The following is a 17,438-nucleotide window of genomic DNA, read 5'->3' on the forward strand; positions in this document are numbered from 1 at the left end:
ATTGCCCATTGTTGCCTTGCTCCATCCTGCCCGCCCCCTTCTCAGAGGCCCCACCCCCTTCTCACTCCATTTCTCCCAACTTCATTCACTTGCTCATTTTCATTGAGCTGGGGCAGAGAGTTGTGGCACCAAGGGGGTAAGAGCTGGGGATGAGGGATTTGAGGTGCAGGAGGAGGCTCTGGGCTGGGCCCAATGCGTTTTGCAAGCAGCAGGGGAATCAGGGTTAGGGCAGGGGGTTGGGTAAGGGAGAGGTGTGAGGGCTTTGGCTTGGGGTGGCTTTGGCTTGGGATGAAGGATTTGGTGTGCAGGAGGGAGCACCAGCTAGTGATCAAGGGGTTTGGAGGGCAGAAGGGGTGGAGTGCAGGCTCCAGGCAGCACTTACCTCAAGCAGTTCCCAGAAGCAGCAGTATGTCACCCTGGTGGCTCCTGGTGGAGATGCGGCCAGGTGGTGCTGCCCCCACTCAGCTCCCATTGGCTGCAGTTTCCAGCCAATGGAAGTGCAAAGATGACGTTTGGGACAGGAGGCAGCATGCGGACCCCCCTGGCTGCCCCTGCTCCTAGGAGCTGGAGGGGGGACATGCCACTACTTCCTGGTGCTGCCTAGGAGCCTGCCATAGCCCCGCTGTGCTGCCGACCAGACTTTCACAGAACTGCTGACCAGAGCCGCCAGGGTTTCTTTTTGATGGACATTCGGGTTGAAAACCAGACACGTGGCAATACCTAAATGGGACGTGCCAATAGTCTGTGACTCCTCATTTCCGTGTGCAGTATTACAGATATAACGTGTAACTCAGTGGCTGCACATATCAGCTCCCATCCTGATGTGTAGACATCTCTCTTGCTAAAAGCTTTGGTTTGCTAGTAGTTTGTACTGGCAAGTCTGAAAATCCCTTGGGAGACGGAGGTCCTATTTGGATGGCTTTTTTGGGGAGATAAGGAAAGCCACAGGGAAGTGGTTTGCTTGCATCTTGCTCTGGAATGCTGGCAGTTCTGGAGGTTAGCCTTTGGTGGCACGGCTGTTGTCACAGGCTCTTTAGAGCCAGTGACAAGTGACTAAGATTGGGGCACAATATAGATGAAACGGATAAGAAATTGAAAACCTGCCACAAAAGGTCTCACTGAACAATAAAAAGGAGCTGGCGGGATAAGTGAAATGTTTTAGTCATAAAGGTAATATGTTTATAAGTTTCGAAATGTCATTTTACTTGTTTCTAAAGATAGTTTGGCTTGCTAAGATGTGTATCTAAGGGCCCATTTTTCATGGTACTAAGCAGTTTTGTACACCAAAGGCAATGACCTTTTACTGAATGTCTTCCAAACAATGCTTCAGAATGTGTCCCTAATTTACAACAACGATGCGCTCCTCTAAACTCCTTCTGGTTGAGGATAGTAAAAAATGTGCGTCTGTCAACACCCAGCGAAATAGCTCTCACTTCCAATTTTAAATGAGAATTCTTGGGCCTGATTTTTATTATTATTTCTCCCTCTCAATTACAGAAAACCTTGGCCATTCACAAATATAGGGATCTCTGTGGCCAGGAGAGGAGACCTGCAAATAGCAATTCCTGTACTACATACTAGGGATGTTAGGTATCCTTTATTTTAGTAATCGTGTAGATGCAACAATATTTATCGGTTACGTGGTTATTAAAATGCTTCCCCCGGAGGCGGGTCCAGCAGCCAGTGCACTCTTGGCTTCTGGCCCCACTCCTGGGGAGCCCCCTGCCACCACGTTTTCTTGCCTCTTGATGAGGCAGGTGGAGCTGGTCTGTGAGAGGAGTTGGTTTAAAAATTGGCTCCCCACGCTGCTGCCTTTGATACAGGCAGTGTGGGGTGGCCTGAAATCCCTGCGGACAGAGACTTCTCCAGCCACCCACAGAACAGCCTCTGTCTGTGGAGCGGTGCTGCTGCTGATCCAGAGGCAGCAGCGTGGGGTGGCAGGCAGCTCTCTTGCGTGCTCTTGATTTAAAACGCAGATCGGCGCTTATGATTTAAATGGTTAGCTGGCTAGTGGCTAACATCACTACTTACACACCCACCTTTCTAGCCGAAGTCAGTGGGTGCCACAGGCCATAGACAGTCGATAATGTTGGCACAAGCCCTTCCTACACGACCAACCACTGAATGCTGGGGCCGCTGCCAGGGAGGATTGGGGCTGCGGTGCGACAGCCCAGCTTCACCCGGCCACCAGGGAGGGCCAAGTCAGGGCAGCAGCACTGCACCCCGGCCATCCACATGGCCTGGAAAGATTGGGCTGGGGGGGTGTGGGGCTTAGCTCTAGGGGCGGGCCTCGTGTGAAAGGGACAGGGCTGGGGCTTGCCTTCCGTAGCTGGGCTTTCACCCACCGCCTATGCTACAGGTAGTCAACATCTCTGAAAATGATGGGATAGGTATGTATAAAGTTGGCCTCCCAAAACTTGAGGGCATCCGCGTTAGTGGATAATTCTAAAAATTTTGGCTTGCGGCTATGTGGAACAGTGGGGCATAGAACCCAGAGTTCCAGATGGTTTCCAAATTAATCCATTGAGTTCAGTGGGATTTAAGCAAAATACAGGACTATGTAGCACTTTAAAGACTAACAAGATGGTTTATTAGATGATGAGCTTTCGTGGGCCAGACCCACTTCCTCAGATCAAATAGGAAGTGGGTCTGGCCCACGAAAGCTCATCATCTAATAAACCATCTTGTTAGTCCTTAAAGTACTACATAGTCCTGTATTTTGCTTCAGCTACACCAGACTAACACGGCTACATTTCTATCGCTATTCTACATGCAAGTGGGATTTAAAGATGTGTTCAAGGTTTGTTTGTTTTTTTGTCCTTAGAAACGGATGCATTCATGATCAGAGGTTCTGGTTTTAAGCACTAAACAGAGTGCTTTTGTGCCTGGTAGAGGACAAATACAGTCATATTGTATTTGTGTCACTAAGCCTGTGAGTTTTGACTGTGCAACTAGTGAGAGGTACTAATGATTATTCTTTCTGTTATCAAAATTAAAACACCTGCTACTGCCCTTGAATCTTAGGCTGGGAAGGATTGTGTTCCCGTGATGCAGCTGGGGGACAGCTGCAGGATACAGTGCGATGTTGCATGTTTTCTATAGCACATCCAAGATGTTACTCAGAACATTCCCCTTTATTTGGCACTCATGAGGCCACATCTGGGCCCCCCATTACAGAAAGGATGTGGGCACATTGGAGAACATCAGTGGAGGGCAACCAAAGTCATAAGGGCGCTGGAGCACATGAATTATGAGGAGAGGCTGAGGGATTTGGGTTTATTCAGTCTGCAGAAGAGGAGAGAGAAGGGGGATTTGATAGCAACCTTTAACTATCTGAAGAGGAGTTCCAAAGAGGATGGAGAGTGGCTGTTCTCAGTAGTGATAGATGACAGAACGAGGCACTATGGTCGTGGGGGAGGTCTAGGTTGACTATTAGGAAAAACTGTTTCACTAGGAGGGTGCTGAAGTACTGGGATGGGTTCCCTAGGGAGGAGGTGAAACCTCCATCTCTAGAGGTTTTTAAGTCCTGGCTTGAAAAAGTCCTGGCTGGAATGATTTAGTTGGGATGGGTCCTGCTTTGGGCAGGGGGTTGGATTCAGTGACCTCCTGAGGTCTCTTCCAACCTTATGATTTCATGAGTTTAGGCCAGAAAACTTAGATTTGTGTCCAGCTTTCAGACTCCCCCGCCCTCCAAGTGGTGGTCTGATCAATATACAGATAAGAACTATTTGCAAAATTTAGATTCCCTGTTTTGGGTTTTTTATTACAACCTCTTCCTACCACATCTTGTCCAAATGTGTAGAGATGGCTTTAGAAGCACTGTTTGGGGTCCATCTCTATTCCAGTTAAGCAAGCCTCGATCAAAAACGAGAGGGAAAAGGGGCCACCATCTCGGGTGGTGTAACTGTTTAGCGTGGTCGATGACAGTGAGTTTAAATCAGCGACGGCCCTGGCCCTGTGACTAGCCTGCTTGCCAAATAGTGGTGCTGAATGTGCATGCCCTCCATCTGGGGCCATCTTGGGTGGAAAAATAAGAATGGAATTGGTATGAAGGTTTAAATTCGTAAAACACAACTGAGAGGTCGGTCCATGGATGCCTGTGAGGTGCTGTGGGCCTAGGAAGAAGAATGATTCCTACTCTTGTTGGAGGGGTGCAGAATTGCTCAGAGTCTGGGGAAGGAATCGCCTTGAACCTTGCATTCATTTCTGGAACAGATCAGTGTTTCCTGTTAATTGCTTGTGTTCAGGTCATGCCTAGCATGAGCTAGGACCCTACTGTACAGCGTCCAAAACAAGCATAACCAAAAAATTGTTCTTGTCCTAGAATTTAGTGACCATAGTCGTGGGTAGTGGGTGTAAGAGGCAAGGGAAGGCAATGCCTTGCCTGGGTCTTAGTGCTCATCCGTTCCTATCTTCCTATCTCTATTCCTGAAGGCTCTCACTGCAGGCAATCTATTGCAAACTGGAAACACTTCCCTGGAGTGGATCTGTTAGTTTAAAAGAGAAAAGCCTTCCAGCTTGCCCAATCTAGTAGCATAACGTTGAACCTGTGAAAGTAGCATGGGAGCCATTTAGCAGGCATATGCTAATCCTGAATGTACTGATAAAAAGTCGTGTGGCACCTGACTGAAAACTGTTGAGCGTTACTATGTTTATAGGACCAGAGTTTATTATTTGCTTTAAATATTTCATTAGTTTCTTGCTGAAGACTATAAAATCACATCTCTCAAAAAATTCCTTGCATAGCTATTTAAATGTACCATCTGAGTGTTCAGCTTTAGCCTTACCTGTTTGGAATTTCAGACATAAAGATTTTTAATAAATTGTTCAAAAGACCATCCTTACCTAAAATACATGTTTAAATTTTAATTACTATAGTACAGAAAATTGCTTCCAAAGTCTTCCTGTGCTTTTTATCCATTCCTACTCTCCTTTCTGTCCCCTGTTGACGAGACCCCTTAAAGCAGGGCTACTCGACGTGCGGCCCGTGACCTGTTTCTTTGCGACCCGTGGTACGGTTTGGGTTTACACAGGGCTTAACAGGCGGCCTGCGGGTAGGATCCTTTGAACATGGCCTCCACTGGGAACATGCTCCACAATGATGAGTCCAATATAATGATATGCGTTTTAGTAGTTAAATTCTTGGACTGTCATTGCTCATTAAAAGTGCTGTCACATGGGTGGATAAATAGGGTAAATATTGCATTTTATTAATATGAGCAGAACTATCTTAAATGGGGACTGTGTGTTGTATAGATTTGCCTTTATCTTTGCATTCATGCCCGTCAGTGTGAAATAATCTATTTGCATATATATTTGCATGTATATGCAACCACACTTAAGTTGTGGCCCTCAGCATGTGCTATGAGTATCGTGGTCCCTGCGACTTCCAAAGTTGAGTAGCCCTGTCTTAAAGGGACAGCATTCCTTTTCTTTTTTTATAGCTGGACAAATGTGTTTCCCTCCTTACTATTTGATGAACTAGTTTTAAGAGAACCCTCCACCAAAATCAGTACCTTTTACTAAGATATAAAATCCTTTGTTATGCCTAAAATCTTTGGAAACATATTTTTAACATAAACATATGGTGAAATTTCATAAACATGTCTTTTTATGAAGATCACACAAAATAAATTAGTGTTCCCTTTTTCTAAAAGCAATACACTTTGTTATGAATACACTAAACCACTCTGGTTAATTTAAAATAATGTCTTTGTTTCAGTGAGTTTAAGCATGTAAAGATCTGGAATGATTACTTCATGAAGGCTTAAGAGTATATTTAAAATATAAAATTAGTTTAGAAACACTGATGAAGAAAATGTAAAACAGAGAAGGGCTGCATCATGTATTCCATAATATTTAATGTTTATTCAGCAGGACAACTGACTTGCCCTTACTACAACATTTTTGCAAATATATCTTTTACAAACTTCAGGATATATAGAAAAACCTGTAACTGACATTTTTATTTCCATATTTAGTGCTTTTAATTAGGTACCTTCTGCATGTCCAGTTTTCACAATCTGGCATGTAGTGGAAAACATGCTCAATTTTCTTTAGAAAGAAATTTTAGAAGAGTGTTTTTTTTTCCCAAATGTCAATTGCTACACTTGGGTTCAGGGATTTGACTGGCATATCTGAGCACACAGTAGAGGGAGACAGTGGGGAGGTGGTGAGGCGTGGCTGAAGCAGGGGTGGAGTATGAGTGAGGCCATTAGGTGGGGAGCTTGTTCCCCTTAGCAATAGCTTTAACCCTGCCCACAAGCATAGTGCCATTACTAACTCTTTAGTTTGGGATTGTGGTTTTTGTCCTTTGCCTTGTTCAGCAGTGAGCCAAATGGTCTATCTATTTGTTAGGTCATTTGTAATGACCGGATTCTGAACTATTGTTGCTGAACTATTATCTGTGGTTTGTAACCTATCCTTTAAATCAGCTTCCGTACCTAATGACTGGAAGGTAGCCAACGTGACACCAATATTTAAAAAGGGCTCTAGAGGCGATCCTGGCAATTACAGAGCGGTAAGTCTAACTTCAGTACCTGGCAAATTAGTTGAAACAATAGTAAAGAATAAAATTGTGATGCTTGTAGAAGAACATAATTTGTTGGACAAAAATCAACATGGTTTCTGAAAAGGGAAATCATGTCTTACTAATCTATTAGAGTTCTTTGAAGGGGTTAACAAACATGCGGACAAGGGGGATCCAGTAGATATAGTATACTTAGATTTTCAGAAAGCCTTTGACAAGGTCCCTCACCAAAGGCTCTTGTGTAAATTACATTGCCATGGGATAAGAGGGAAGGTCCTTTCTTGGACTGAGAACTGGTTAAAAGACAGGAAACAAAGGGTAGGAATAAATGGTAAATTTTCAGAATGGAGAGGGGTAACTAGTTGTGTCCCCCAAGGGTCTGTCCTGGGACCAATCCTTTTCAACTTATTCATAAATGATCTGGAGAAAGGGGTAAGCAGTGAGGTGGTAAAATTTGCAGATGATACCAAACTGTTCAGGATAGTCAAGACAGAAAAAGACTGTGAGGGACTCCAAAAAGATCTCACCAAACTGAGTGACTGGGTAACAAAATGGCAAATGAAATTTAATGTGGATAAGTGTAAAGTAATGCACATCGGGAAAAATAACCCCAACTATACGTACAGTATGATGGGGGCTAGTTTGGCTAGGACAAATCAGGAAAGAGATCTTGGAGTTATCGTGGATAGTTCTCTGAAAACTTCCACACAGTGTGCAGCGGCGGTCAAAAAGGCAAATAGGATGCTAGGAATTATGAAGAAAGGGATAGAAAATAAGACCCAGAATATCTTACTGCCCCTGTATAAAACTATGGTACACCCACATCTTGAATACTGTGTACAGATATGGTCTCCTCACCTCAAAAAAGATATTTTGGCCTTGAAAAGGGCTCAGAAAAGGGCAACTAAAATGATTAGGGGTTTGGAACGGGTCCCATATGAAGAGAGGTTAAAACGACTGGGTCTTTTCAGTTTAGAAAAGAGGAGACTGAGGGGTGATTTGATAGAGGTATATAAAATCATGAGTGGTGTGGAGAGGGCAGATAAAGAAAAGTTATTTATTAGTTCCCATAATAGAAGAACTAGAGGACACCAAATGAAATTAATGAGTAACAGGCTGAGAACTAATAAATGAAAGTTCTTCTTCACACAGTGTGTAGTCAACCTGTGGAACTCCTTGCCAGAGGAGACTGTGAAGGCTAGGACTATAACAGTTTAAAGAGAAGCTAGATAATTTCATAGAGGTTAAGTCCATAAAAGGCTATTTGCCAGGGGATAGAAGTGGTGTCCTTGGCCTCTGTTTATCAGAGACTGGAGAAGGATGGCAGGAGACAAATCGCTGATCATTGTCTTCGGTCCACCGTGTCTGGGGCACCTGGTGCTGGCCACTGTCGGCAGACAGGCTACTGGGCTAAATGGACATTTGGTCTGACCCAGTACAGCCCATTCTTATGTTCTTATCAGTCCAGTTCCTGATGCCAGAGCATCAAATTAATATATCTCTGACTACCTAGTGTTGATTATGGCTTTGTATAGCTGAGAAGCGTTGATGGTGTTTAAAGAGTTTGTGCCCTTTAACAACGCCCACAGTATTTTTTCATATAAGATCCATAGCTGAACCAATTTTGGCAATTACAACCATGTCCGCATTCCCAACCCCCCCCCCCTCCCCAAGTGATGGAGATAGGAAAATGAAATAACCAATAGCTGCGGTATAATCCACTGGATATAAGTTTATTCTGCAGCATCAAATATATATGGTTCTCAGATACAGAATGTAGATAATTTGCTCTCCTGCCAGTCAGTTAACTTCTTCGGTTTGCTGGGTAGACTGCATTGTGCCTTTTTACGAGCACAATTTTGCTTTCAAAAATTTAGAGCAGCTTAACTCTTGACTAAATTAAGTGCCCTATGGAACCCGGGCACAGCTGGGATCCTGGGTTCCGGGGAAGTGCCGCGCGGAACCCTGGGTCAGCTGGGTACTCCCCAGCTCACTCTGTGCTCTTAGTGGCATGCAGTGTAGCATGGAGCCCGGGGTCAGCGGGGGAATGCGAGTCCCCCGCTGATCCCAGGCTCCATGGCTTTGAAATGCACAACAGCCCCGAGCTGGGGACTCCTGTGCATTTCAAAGCAGGCACTCATGTGCAGCCAGGAGTCAGTGGGACTTCCCTCTGGCCCAGGGCTGTACAGGGAGTTCTGCATTCCTCCTTTGAAATGTACAAGAGCCCCAGTAGGGGTTCTTGTACATTTCAAAGGAGGAATGCAAAAGTGCCTATTGACTAGTTGATGGAATGCAGAAGTGGAAAATTCATTGACTAGTCAATTAACCACATTTTAACATCCTTAATTCAGAGAGCCTCATGCAGCTGTTTGTGTTGCTGAGTTGTCCCATTGAAAGGATTATTGCTTTATAGTCATTGTATGCTTGATTTTTTTTCAAAGGTACTTAGTATGTACAGGTCTTAATGCCTTCATGTGTTTCTCTGGGCTTTGAATGCCACATGGAAATAAGGCTTCATATTTGAACAGCAGTTAGGGCCAAATGTTTGAACTTTGAAGCCAGACTCCCCCCCCCCCCCCCAAAAAAAAAAAAAAAAGTGTTCAAACCTGCTACTGGGGCTAGACTTGAAGAAAAAAATTGGCTCCACTTGGTCATCTCAGTAAGGGTAAGTAGTGCCCATTGCAATATTCAAAACAAGGTTTTCAGAATATCTTAGCAGTAGGGCTAGGAGAGAGGGACCTGCTCTGTGCCCTGGAGGGGGAGGGGCTTCTGGAAGGGTGGGGCTAAAGCTAGGCAGCCCTCGTGGCCACCTGGAGAGCACTGCTCCTTCTCCAGGCAGACCTGAAACCTGCTCAGAATGTGCCCCGTGGTGCTCTGGCAGCAATTTAAAGAGCTCGGAGATCTGCCTGCAGTGGCCGGGAGCTCTGGGCGCTTTAGTATTGCTGGACCCCAGGGTAGTTGCCTAGTACCCAATGTCCCACTACTTTTAGTGTCTAAATGAGAGGTACCTGTACTTGAAAATCTGGCTTGTGTTGCAGATGTTTCTAGTGTTTCTGAAAATTCTGGTGATGGTAGAGAAACTCTTCTTCCTACCACTGACCTGTTTTTATACCTTCGATAGCACTTTCAAAAAAAAAAAAAGTGTGTTGGGGGGAGTCAGTTGAGTAAATTAAAGAAGTGTAAAGGGAGAGAGGCAATGGGTAAAATCAAGTGTGCTTCCTATTACATGCCATAACCTGTTTTTAATACATAGGCACTCGGCCTTATGGGACCCAGAAATAATAGAAACATCTGTGCAAGCCACATGGCATGCTTCTGTGATAGCCTCGGTTGTGAGGAACTCCATTCTAATAGCAACTCAGAGCTAGACGGATTATTCTTGAGTCTGCATCAAAAAGTTGAGGTAGATCTCTAGCTGATTTCTTGGGGTTGCTGATGCCAAATCTGACGGCCAGTTATAAAGTTTTCTCTGTAAACAGTCCAGTTAAAAGTTGAAAAGCTGTTTTGAGCAACTGTTGCCTAGATCAGCAACTTGTAAATAGAAAGCTGGTTAGAATATTAGTCCATTCATAGCTTATGTCTGTGTTTTAAAGAATCTAATGATTTAGCAGAAAAGCAAAGCACTGCTGTCCAACTGTAGTGGAATGTATCGCGGTGTTCGCATCCTACACATTGTTGTAATACTTTGTGTACAAGGTATGCAAAGTACTTGGTGTAGAGTATTGTTTGAAAACTCATAATTTCTTGGGCAGGACTGTTCTGGGTAAAATGTGCGGCAACATTTTATGTGAAGTAATCAGATTCTCCTGTCTGGTGTTATTAATACATGTTCCAAACTTCATAGCCCTGCTTGGGCAGAAGTCAGCAAACAGGTCTATCCTGAAATAATTTTGCCTTAATTTGCATTCAGCCACTAAACAGAATCACCAAGCAGGAAGGCAAAACAAAGGGAGCTCCAAAAAGGTGAGAGAGAATCAGCAGGGAACATTCTTCCTCACACACTGCTGCTTTTAATTCGGAAATGTTTTTCAAGGGGGAGACTAGAACTATTAAAAGGAGGGACAAACAATCCAAGGGTCTGTCACTTTATCTCCCTCTACACTACATTTTCTGCACCTGAAAAGACAAAGGAAATACTCGTTAGCCTTTGGGGAGACGGTATGTCTGACCTGAAGAGTTTGGTCAGTAATCTTGCTGGAAGCATGTGGTGAGAAATTTTGCTTAAATCTAGTACAGTTTGTAAAGTTAGGATTTAGGAAATGTCTTATTTTTCTTGTAACCACTTCTGACTTTCATGTCTCATTACTTGCACCTACTTAAAATCTCTTTGTAGTTAAACCACACTGAATTGGATAATAAACTTATTTTATTGTTTTAAGTGAAGGTGTCTGGGTAACTCTGTTCAGAATAACTAGCCGGTGTTTATTATTCCCTTAAAGGAATAATGGACTTGATGTATTTGAACTGCCTAAGACTTGGTTGGGCAGCACAAAACAGTACCTTCCCGGGGAAGTCCGAGAGCAGGGAGTGTGTTGGGGCAGTATAATCCAGAATGGTGAGACCCAGTGTGAAGTTACACAAACTGCATGCTGGTGACTGGTTGTGGAAAAGTCCAGGGTGAGGGCTACCACAGCAAGGCATTTCAAGACACCTTACAGGGCAGGAATGACAACGGCCTTCCCACAATGGTCTGGTTTAGTACCCTGGCATATCATACTAGTGTCAGGTATTAACAGGCTTCGGTGCAGAATTACTGAGGTTCTAGTTCAATTTACTCATTTATTAACTTGTTTCAGCCAAATAAGTTGTTGAGAGACAAACCCCTTTAAACATGCAAATCATATTCTCTTTGTTTGGCTGCTGGGTGATGTTTGGTAAACAACCTGATTATTAGGCTTTGGCCTTGGGGAGCTTGCAGCTGCTCCATCCAGGTTCCCTCTAGACACTTGTGCAAAGTGGGGATTGCTGAAGGGGGAAGATAAACAAGAAAATGGTGTCAATTTTATCTCTGCTTGTAACTTGTTTGAATGCAGCAGTTATTTGTAAGATCCCAGCTGTGGACTATGCTTTTTGCAGAGAGACTGTTGTTTTAAGTAAGTTAACATCCAGCTTGCTAACTTGTGAATTTATCAGGAATGCATATATTTTAATATGTAAATAGGAAAGGGCGATGGTTTAATCCTTTTTTCTAATGATACCCAGGGTGGTAATGACTTTTTCTAAATCCCTGTGAAAACAGATTGTATATGGCACAATTAAGGTTTCAACACTTCCAATATATTCTTTGAAATATTTTAATGTTTTATTTCACTTTCTGCTTAATATTGAGAATGATGGGGTACATTCACAGCTTAATGGGTGAAAAAGCTGATTTATTGTAATGTAAGTGCTTTTTTAAAAAATTGTGAAACATATACACTGTATCCCTCCAAATAAATAAAACTGTAAAGAATGATGTGCAGATTTTTGTGTGTGTGGCCATGTGTGCACATAGCGTGTGGCCGAGAGAAAAATCATTGGATGAAATAGCCAAATGTGGTTTCGCTGCAGTTGGTGCCCTTTAAAGGGTAATGGAGCATTGGAAGGATTCAGGGTTCACCTTTAATCAGGATATAGAAACTTAACATCAAATATAGTTTCAGGCTCATCTCTCCCCTCCTTGGTCAAAAGCCAACGATAGTGAAAATCTGGCTGGATTGGGGACAGTGCTTCCTGTAAGCTGGAGCACTTGGGCAGCCACCCAGAAGAGATTCAAATGCTGCCCAGCTGATTAGCAGAGTGTCCACAGCTGGCAGCATGGGATTCTATTAGTGGTGCACATCCGCACATGCCTCAGTGCACCTAAATTTTATTCTGCACACAGATGGAAAAATTAGAGGGAACATGAGTTGGAGAGGTATACTCTCCTGTACCCCAGCAGCTGCCTCTGCACCATAATGAGAAGAGGCTTTCTCTCAAGAGGAATATCCTGAAGAGCAGGTGATCTGACTGACGGCTTTGCCACATACTCCAAACAGGAGGCAAGCATATAACAGGGGTGATATATTTTGGTTACCCTATTGTGCTAGCCATAGTTGCCACGGTTGCCTGTGTTTCCAACAAGCACTATCCCAGGCTTGTGGTGCAGCTGGGGTGTTTGGTAACCTCCCTGCTTTTATCAGCCTTTCCCTCCTTCTTATCCTTTCTTTAAAGCCCCGTTGTGATGTGCACAGAATGGTGACTTCTGTGAGCAGCTGGGCAGATAGCTTGTTGCCACTTACTGTGGTGGAACCTCTGTGAATGGGTACACACATTCAAAAACGTTCCATACGAAATCCTGGCTTCAGTGAAATCCGTGGCAGAAAGCCCCATTGACTATCGTTTGCATCCTCTCCCAACCTATCACATCTCATCCTTTTCAGAAGGTGAGCTGTTGGAGGCAGAGATTCTTGTGCTACAGGTAGGTTTTCCAAATATCGGCTCCATATGTTTGTGCAGTACAAGGCCTCTTGGAGTTATCACAATGAAAACAATGAGCCTGATTGCGCTCAGTTGTCTGGCCTAATGTGGAGCTTAATGCATGTTGGGGAGACCTTCTGAAAGGGCTTGCATTGGCTTCAAAAGCCCCTGAAAGAGTTCAGTGTCATTTGGGGCTTAAATAGTCAAATGTTCATAATCTTTAAAAGTAAATTCCAAGCTTCTGAGATTTTTTTTTTAATGTAGAGGAATGAGTTCATTTGACCAGTCTCTTTTCTCAAGAACAGCCATATTGGGTCAGACCCCAGCTCCATCTAGCTCAGCATCCTGTCTTCCGACTGTGGTTAATGCCAGATGCTCCAGAGGGTATGAACAGAACAATCATCAGGTGATCCACCCATTGTCTTCCATTCCCAGCTTCTGGAAGGCTAGGGACACCAGAATCCGTATCTCTAATTGGGCTGAAATGGTCTGGTGGTTAGGGCAGAAATCTAGAACTTAGGAAACAGGAGTTCAGGTCCCTAATTCTGCCCTCCACCTAGAGTTTTTGTGGTATCGGGCAGGTTATTTAGCCCCTCTGTGCCTTTGTTCCCATCTGTATAATGGGGATAGTAGCACTTTTCTGCCTCAGAGAGGTATAAATAAAATAGACCGAAGGTTGAGGTGCTCAGCTGTTACTTAACAGTTGCCATCTTAAGTACCTGAGACAGATCCTGTACAATTCAGCTCATGTAGGTTCTTGTTCAACATAGGGGTGTAATAATGTAACTAATGACCAAACGCTTATTGGTTAACGCTGGAGACTACATGCATTTCCCCCTCCTCACGCCAGTCAATTTTTTAGCAGGATGACCAGTAGCCCAGCTCAGGTCTTGGACCGGTTGCAAGCCAGGACTACCCCCTTCTGCGGCTCTTCATTTAAGTGTATTAGGAGCCGGGTGGCCAGGCAGCCTGGCTTAGTCCTGTCTCACACTGGGTCCGGGAGCTCAAACCCCCGCTTAGACAGGGGCTGCTGCCATCCCGCACTGCTGCCTCTTTATCAGAAGCAGCAGCTCAGGGTGACAGGAAGCCAGTCTGCAAGGGGAGATCGTTTTTAAACTGGCTCCCCTTGCGGACCCAGCTCCTGCTTAGCACCCCAGGCTGCTGCCTCCGCGGACTATAGAATAGTTGACTAACTGATAAGAATTAATGAGGTCATTCAACTATTCAGTTAACGATAGATAAGATCCCTAGTTCAACTACAGACCTGTCAATGGATCCAGTGGGCTCAGTAATAAACCTAGTTATCTTACGCACTTCTAAAAGGAAATCTTGAAAGCATATATAAAAATACAGCTTGATCTAAGATTAAGGTCACTTTTTGGCTTACAGGAATTGCAGCCTATTTCTGAGTCTCTGAAACTGAGTTCCTATTTAATGTATGTGGTAGAGAACAACATTTTGGGTCTACTTGTGTGTTCCCAGAGCAGTCTAGTAGCAAGAGTCTTTCTAGACAATGTGACACATTTTCTGCTTCCATGCATTTTATATGGGAAACGGAAGCTCTAATACTTTTTGCAGCAGGGAAAGGAGAAATCCCTTTGGTTAGAGAAGTACCTTCATCCCCTGACATTCCATTCAGGTTTTCCGATTAAAAACTCCCAAGTGTGCCTCAGGAACACTTGGTTTGCCATGTAGTTGTAGTCTTGTTAGTCCCAAGATATTAGAGAGACAAAGAGGTGGAGGTGGTGATCTTCATCACACCAACTCCTAGCCATGAAAGAGACAAGCTTTCAAGCTTATCCAGAGCTCTTCAAGTCAAAGAGGGCAAAAATCGGACAGCCTGCCAAAATAAACGGGAATATTTGAGCGCTGGGGTCGTGTGGCTGCCCATGCAACATCAGATACTGTCCAAGGAATATCTGGGAGCTACCACATCAGTTCTAGTGCTGGGGTGAGAGATTGAAGTAGATGATTATAGCCATATCAGGTGGGCTTCTCTCTTAGAGGCGCTACATGCACCACACAAGGCAGAATTCTCTCTCTCTTCGCCCTCCTACCCCCAGTACATTCAATCCTCTGGTTGGCAGCCAGTCTGCTCTGTTTGATGTCACACACCGGTTGGGCCATAAAGCTGACACTTTGACTTACCCAGGCCCTGACTTGGGGTAGGGATATGAATGGGTAACCAGTAAATCAGTTGCCTGGTACACCTCACCCATTTAACTGGTTCCCTGGGAGCATCCCCATGAGGATCAGGAACTGCCTGCCCCACACGTGGGGAAGCAGGGGGAAGGAGCTGGCCCCCTACGCTTCGGGCTGCTGCTCCCTGCAGGGGATCCCACTTAATCGGTTAACTAGTTAAACCTAAGGTTTGGCTGGTTAATTGATGAACCATGATTTTATATCCCTCACTTGAGGGGGTGGGGCAAGTCCTAGATTCATGCATTATAAGGCCAGAAGGGATTATTGTGGTCATCTGGTCTGACCTGTGGTCATCTGGTCTGACCTAAAACAGAGGCCATAGAATGTCCCCAAAATAATTCTTAGAGCAGGTGATTATTTTAAGAACATCTTTGAAGTGCTAGTGATGGAGAATTCACCACGAGTGGCGGTACATTAGTTCCAGTGATTAATTACATTCCTGGTTAACAATTTACACCTTATTTCCATGCAGTAGATAGGCAGGTGCTTACATCCCATTGAAATCGGTGGGATTTTGCCATTTGATTAAGTGCTATCCTGAATAGGAAACCCTGATAATGCTCCTCCTTGGACCCATACTTCATGACAGTAGGATTTTAATCCGCCTGGATGAGATGCTTTGTCAAGAAAGAAAATATGAAGTGGTTTCAAAGTAACTTTATTAGTAAAATGATTGTTTAATGCAGTGATGGGAAACCGAGGCTAGCGAGTGGGGCCACATAAGTGGCCCTCCTTCATCTCAGTGGATCACAACATTGTTGCAACCAAGATGGTCTCCTGGGATAGGGTAGTTTTGCTGACTCTGCTCGTATATCTAGAATTTGTGTGTGTGTGGGGGTGCCAATTGAACTGTAGCAGCACTTTGATTGGGTGCAGAGGTTGTGCGTGGTTCGCTCTGTCAATGTTGTGTGGAATTAGCATGCACTTCACTCCTCGTGCTCTTGCTTTTAAGTGTGTGTCACGTTAGTAATTGTGGTAGGAAAAAATCCACGTGGATGGAAACCAGCAGAATATGGCAACCTTGCCCACAAGCAACAGTAAACAAAATGTCTCATGGGCTGCACATACATGTACGTAGGGCCTTTAGGCTGCAGATTGCCCACCCCCGTTTTAACAAGTAAACACCATCCTTGGAGCCAAGTCTAAACACAATTATGTTACTACGAGCAGGAGGAAAACTTAATTTGCATATTCCTAACTACTGAAGTATCCTGTGGGCAAGTCTTACTGCCCACCACCATCACTGTCAAGCACTTTTTTACATCTTTGTCCTCAGAAGAAAGATTATTTCTACAGAGAAATTGTCTTTTGTTAAGGCTCTGTACGGATTAAATGAGCAAAGGGAGAATAAACATCTTACAAACTCAATGACCTCTGTTTCATTTTGATAGTGCAGAAGTAGGTTAAAGTCCTGAAGCAGCACTGTGTTCTAGCAGCATATCTACTAGTGTGTTGACTAATTTTGGTATTGAAAATGAACATAAATTTATAAATCAGCAGAGAAATTACATACTTGAAGTAATAGCACATTTTAAAATACTGCTTTCCTGCTTTAAGTTTCAATTTTATACATAGTGAAAAAAGATCTTTATGAGACACAATAACATTTGATTTATTGCAAGAATATTTCAATATGGGAATTTCCCCACCTCCAGGATTTATACTTTCCTCTTTGTTTTCGAGTTCAGGGAAGTGGTGGGCTTGGGCTTAATTCTAGCTAAATGAATTTTTAAAACATGTTTTTGTCTTTCAGTCAGTCTCCTGAGAACCTTTTTCTGAGTGATTCCAACTTCCGAACAAGTTTGCCATGGTAGGGGGTTTCGATCCCTTGCCAGGTTTGCCCTGAACTATGAGTGAATACGTGTAAAACTGGTGAGTCAACAAACCCAAGTCTAGTATTTCCTCCCTCCCACCCCCTTTGCTGCTTTGGTATGTTTTTTGTTTGTGTGTGTGTGCTTAAAAGATGTCACTATATTTCTGGTGTATAATATTATATAATAATATGATTTAATAATAGAAACCCCCCAACCTTACATGAAAATGCAAGATATTGTTGCAGATCTTTGATGATGGGTTTCGAGTATCATGATACAAACAGGTATTGTGAAAAACTGAAGCCATGTTGATAAGCAGTGTCTAAGCATGGCTTTGCTGGCACTGAACATCACAATTAAAAATGGATATGTGGAGTCTTTTTGCGATGGCATCGTTATTGCTTGTCTCCCAAAGGAGACACAACCAGAGAACAAGTAGCTATGATTATCTTGCC

At 43.8% G+C, this 17,438-nt stretch overlaps 1 protein-coding gene across 32 annotated transcripts in view; it reads left to right on the forward strand.

The window, feature by feature from the left end:
* Nucleotides 1–17,438, forward strand: part of FOXP1 (forkhead box P1) — a 561,728-nt gene that overhangs the window by 63,717 nt on the left and 480,573 nt on the right. For all 32 annotated transcript variants that reach the window (XM_089781253.1, XM_075938629.2, XM_075938606.2 and 29 more), the window contains one exon: nucleotides 16,923–17,041. The gene's annotated coding sequence lies outside the window, so the exon portion shown is untranslated. The remainder of the gene's footprint in view (nucleotides 1–16,922; nucleotides 17,042–17,438) is intronic.

The sequence above is a fragment of the Pelodiscus sinensis genome, chromosome 11 (assembly GCF_052426305.1).
Source record: "Pelodiscus sinensis isolate ZL-2025 chromosome 11, ASM5242630v1, whole genome shotgun sequence".
In the NCBI taxonomy this organism is placed as follows: domain Eukaryota; kingdom Metazoa; phylum Chordata; order Testudines; family Trionychidae; genus Pelodiscus; species Pelodiscus sinensis.